This window comes from Adiantum capillus-veneris, chromosome 2 (assembly GCF_014529385.1).
Source record: "Adiantum capillus-veneris isolate H3 chromosome 2, ASM1452938v2, whole genome shotgun sequence".
Classification (NCBI taxonomy): Eukaryota; Viridiplantae; Streptophyta; class Polypodiopsida; order Polypodiales; family Pteridaceae; genus Adiantum; species Adiantum capillus-veneris.
Window position 1 is genome coordinate 35183227 of NC_140932.1, and position 6000 is coordinate 35189226.

Here is a 6000-nt window from a genome sequence, read left to right on the forward strand (position 1 = left end):
TCTCTGTTGGATATAGAGCTGCAACAGTGAACCGCCGCTCTCACACTCTCTCTCTCTCGCACTATCGCGACAGGCCCGGAGGCGCATGGAAATACTCTCTCTCTCAATAATACACACGGAGCCCTCTCCTATTGACACACATGCACTCACACACAATTTTCACCCTCCCCCCCCCCCTCTCTCCCCAGTGCCACGCTGCCTCCCTCTCTCAATCTCGTTCTCTCTCTCTCTCTCTTCTCTCTCTCTCTCTCTCTCTCTCTCTCTCTCTCTCTCTCTCTCTCTCTCTCTCTCTCTCTCTCTCTCTCTCTCTCTCTCTCTCTCTCCCCTGTGCACCAGGCAGCGTTAAAAAATTTTAAAAATAATATATATATATTTAGTATATCTACTCTTACTCCCTCTCTCTTGTTCCCATACACACACACACACTCTCATTTACACACACACCCTCACACACATACAACCCCATAGTACACACGCACACACATTCACAAAACAAACACACACACTCAAATATATACGAGCACACATGTCTACACATCCACACACATTCAAACGCATATGCATACACTCACTCATACTACACACAGTACACACACGCATATATGCACACCCACCAAAAATAAAAACAAAGGAATCCACATCATCAACAAAGAAGAAGAAGGCCAACTCGCAGGCCGCCAACACTGAAACAAGAAGTGGCATCAAAGGTGCACCCCTGTCGGCACCGACAGGAAGTGACACGTAACATCTTAGCATCCCACAACAAAGTACCAATTCTAGCAGCATTAAACCTCACACCGGCCACCGGAAACATCAACAAAACCCTTGTAAATGCCCCAAACTCCACTCTTCCCTAATAACCTAGCCGATCGCTAGTGGATTGTAAAAAAACTCTCCCTATCCCACTCTTTCCTCTCTCTCTATCTCTACATTCTCTCCCTCTCTATCTCTCTTACTAGAGAGGCATCTAGACTTTCTACAGCAACCAGTGGATATTTCCAAGGACCATTAGGTAAGTACCACCTCGCAAGCCTATATAAAGAGGCCTCCACTAAGCATAAGAAGGACACAAGGAAAGAAGAACACACTAGCTCCATGCACTCTACATTTTAAACACCACTAAGCACATAATGCACCTCCCAAGCTACGTAGTTCATGGCATCATGTTTTGTTGGAAGCATGGGCATTTTAGCATTGGCAACATCATCATTTCCCCCATTCTCCACCACACCATGGTTGAGTTACTAGTCATGACCACTCCATGCACATAAGGTAGTCACTATTTACCCCACAAGGAAACATGAGAACGCTAGGATTGAATGCACCGACTACCATGCTACCCCGGGCCGCTCTCAATGTTGGTGATTGACGTCGGTGGTGGCTGCATCATCTTGATGTTTTCCCCTCAACTAACCTCCCACTAACGTGCTAACCTCTCGCTAACTCCAAACTTCGCCATGTACCATATGGCGCTCGAAGTCCATCATGCATCCCTAGTGCCAAGAGCAAGGTTTGTAACAGTCAAGACCACCATTTGTAAGTATCATCATCACCAATAAAAGTGTGCAATGCTATCTTGATCTTTGGGTCCATTCTCTGTTGTGCTTATCTCTGAATTCCCACATTCGTGGGATGTTTCATCTCATGTATATCACTCTCCTTATGCTCCATCATGTGCAGCCTCTCCAGTTAGTCAGTATGATCCATTCCGACCTTGTCACATACCTCTTCCTTACACACACTCCTGACTGTTGACTAGGCATTTTCTACATGTGGATGTTCGTTGTATCACCATTTCATGTTGGTTACCTAGAGGGCATCTCATTTTTGCTACCCTAGGTCATCTGTGTCTGCATCCTAGCCACATTTATACCCCTCTCTAGTTATAGGATTACTCCTAGCTTGAGATGATGCTTGGGGATGTTCATGCTATGTGTGGTGTAGAGGCCACCCCATATGGCATGTCATTTCCGGTTATCAGTAGTAGTGAAATCTCTAATAATGAGGAAAGAAGAGCACATATCTAGGAAATGAAAAGGAAAGCCGTGGCATCACATCAGGAGGAGCCGCAATATAAGTAGGCTAGATTTGAAAGACAAAAGCACTCCTACAAATGTAGCCGCCAAGCATAAGGCAAGGACCCGGCAAAGTGGGTACCAATTGAATTTAAAGGACCAATAACAAAGCACCATGCCAAGAAACAGGCAGAAGATCCCACCGAGTTACTGGAAAAAATGTATCAGGAAGCAGAAGCTTTGAAGCTAAAAGAAGCCCAAGAAGCGGAATGAAAAGTTAAAGAGGCAACGGAGAAGCAAAAGAAAGAAGAGGAAGCAATTGCGCAAGGAGAATCACAGCATGAACGAGGTGATATGTCTCCCCGAACTTCTTCACCTGCTACTGAACAACATGATCACCCCATGCCAAGTCCACCACCATCACCAGCAAATAAAGCCACAGAAATTGAGTCCACAAAGGAGACGGAGCGTGAACAAAGAGAACCAATTTAATCTGCACAACAGGTAGCTACTCCACTAGAGCAACAAAAAGAGCAAGAGCCAGAGCCGGAAAGGGCAGTAAGTCGTGCACCAGAGGACACCACAAAGTTTGAACAAACAATAGAATAGGATTTCGAGGAAACACCTTCTACCTCTACACAGCAAGACAAGGCTAAGGCATCCACGAAGCCTCAGGATGACAAAGCAGAAGAGGCCCGAGCACAGCCTCAAGGGCAAGAGCAACCAGCTGCCACAACCCCACCACGAGAGACACAAGAGACTATCGAGACATCTAGGCAGCTATCAAGACATGAATATTGGCAATCAAACGATGAGGTAATCTTGAAAGTCAATGAATATGCAAAGAAAATGCAGGACATGACGGAAAGACTACAAACAGTAGCACTTAGCCGCAGCACAAACGCTAAAGAACTAGAGATGGTGATTGACTCTCTCCAAGGAGAGTTAGAAAACAGATCAAATGTCATCACCGATCTACAAAAATCAAGTGCAGGAAATGAAAGCTGAAGCTGAACAACATCATCTAGCAAGGGATAAACAACAAAACGAGATGGAGGAGCTCGGTAACCTACTTACAAAGTTGTCAGATGCTTGCAAAGCCAAAGACGACCAACTGACAGAGGTTACCAAAGAGCTTCTAAAGACAACTCTGTCAGCTGAGAAGATTCAACTGCAGTTGGATGTAAAGAACGTAATATTTAGAGCAAAGAATAAATGATCACACAACTTTCTTGCAGCAAATACGAGAAAATCCCGCAATAGCCTCGATCAAAGTAATAGACAAGTTCTACAAAGCATTAGAGAAAAAGAACAACGAACTCCGACTAGAGCTTAAACTGGAGCAGTCTCAACGCAGGACCTGGATTTAATGCGGATGCAAAGAGAGAAAGAGCTGCAAACAGAAATAGTCGAGCTTAAAAGAGTTAACGAGCTGCTAAGAAATCAGCGAGGACCAGAAACTCAAGAAGAGACAGGAACTTCAAAATAGCCACATATAGAAATTTCCTCAGTATCTTTTGCTGAGATGGAAATGCAACCATCAGAAGGGCTAGGTGGCGAAGATGAGTTCCAAGTACAAATAACAAAAACTGATATAGTGCTAATGGTCCAGCTGTCAAAAGCTGAGGAAGATGCACTGAAAGAAAAGATTACCTAGGAGGTGGATGAGAAGTGGAAGGCAACGATGGATTGGGAGTTGATAATTCTTCACTCTATCAACGTTACACAACTCACTCAAAATCAAATCAATGTGCAATGGCATTAGCAGTCCCTGCCATATCCTTTGATAAAGGTGGAGTTACTCCAAGTCAAAGAGCGGCTTTACAAAGACATGCAAGTAGAAAGTGCAGATCAAGACCACCCCAAGTGGAGGCTAAGCTGGTTGAACAAGAATCCAAGGTATTTGATTCTGTTCACAAGAGCACCTGCGGTGCTACAGAAAGATCCCACTTTCTATCCTGTACCAAGAGTAAGGACTTGGCAACGACATGAGGCACTAACAAAGAAGCGGCCAACCTGGCTGAATTACCGGAGATTGCCAGCTCCAGAAAAGGAACCGGCCACAGAGAAATACATGGTGAAAACCCTAACGGGAGCCATTTCATTCTTCAAGAGTCTACTGATCTGTCATGTGTGACTCTTTATAGAATCTGTTGAATGCTGATCACCTGGATCAAAGTATTTCATGAACCAGAGCAAGCAGGCACCCCATGTATGTCATTCCTTGAGGGTAATAAAGATTTATGCTACAACCTCAGTGGTCAACCTTTGAAAGAAGTCCTCTATGGCTTCTACGCCCGGTGCATGTTCTTACCATCACATAATATGTTGGCATTTGAGGAAGCATTCCACACAGGGTTCTTCACTTGGTGAACAAAGATATTTGGGCCAATGATCAGGAACCTGCTTCAAGATTTGTCGGCTACTCAGTGGTGGAGCTTAAAACCAGAGTTACTATGCAATTTCTATAGGTGCCAGATAAAGAAAGAAAGATCTGATATAAAAAGGCTATAACAGCACTTAAAGACCACCTCGCCAGCCATCAACCCAAATACTATTTCAGTCCATAAAGTTGTGTCAAGGAACGAAAGAGGCGAGGAGGGGGGGAATGTTAGCAGCAAGCTAACGCGGATACCATTTTTCGAAGCTCTCATTGTAAAAACACTTATTATTTTGATAAATTGAGAATATTGTAACTCCTATTTTTTGGATAAACCTTGTAATCGATGAGCCGAGGCTACAAGCTTCCAGATTGTTTCAACCTGTCATTACCCATCTTTACTTAGAGCTCCCAGATTATTAGTTTTGACCACCAAAAACCTTGGCTAAGATATAAAAGCCAATTTTTTATAGTTATTATCAAGTTTCTGGATAATGAAATACACAGCATGAGCTAATGGCGCTCACTTCTCTCCCTCTTGCGCTTCCTACTCCCTCCTCGGTTGTCACATTGCAGTCCTGTTTGTTGCATTGCAATCGTAGGTAAGCAGTTCACAATATTTCGTAGCTTTTGGCGTCACCGACCCGCGGCCTAATTTCATCATAAGTAGGAATTTACACTTCAAAATAAAAAACTAAGCATAGGCGGGGTATTAGGGCATCATTGCTAAGCATTTAGGTGCATTCTGGGTCAAAAACGACTAGGTCAAAAATCCACTGCTATTAATAATTGCGATTTTGGCACTTGACCTAAAGTGAGATTTGAGACCATAAGCATGTGTGCTTAGTTTGTATAAACATGTCCTAGAAGTTTCGTTACGTTTGAATGTCATTTGATGCTATATCGGATATGTTTTGTTTGTCGATGAACGATTGGCTTTTGGGGATTTCAGTCACTTGAGTGTAGCTTAAGTTAGATGCAAGTTGTTAGTTGTTTTTTGAGATATTGACAACCTCTTGTAGCCTCTATGCACTAGTCGAGTAAGCTTCATCCCATGAATCGACAATTTAATCGTGGTTCTAAATAAATTGTAGTCGTATATTCAAAACTATGCAGATCAAGTGGAATTTGAAGTCATGACTTTATCTTACTACGACATGATTCTTGGTGAATATTGGCTATTCTAGTACGATCCATCAGTTATCTTTTGAGTACATACTATTAATTTGCTCAAAGATGGATGTGAACTGATTTAAGTAGGCTTTATTATACGGAACGAGTGACTCAAGTCTCACATGTACAAGTCAAACAGCATGATACTCTAGATTATGAAACGAATATGATCTCTGATGCAGATGCAAAAATTATTATTGATGAAGAAGTTTTTCCAAGTGATACTTTGTTATCAAACAAAGATAAGGACATAGTTGATGAACCTGAGTCCGAAGACGACTATGCTTTCTTTGATTCTTTGCTGGATGGTGATATGCCAATTGCAAGTCATGAAGTTGCAATTCTCAAAGATGATTTTGAAGAATTATGGGATTCATTATTGGAAGATGATTTCACTCTCAAGCCAAAATCCTCTCCATTGATGATTACTAA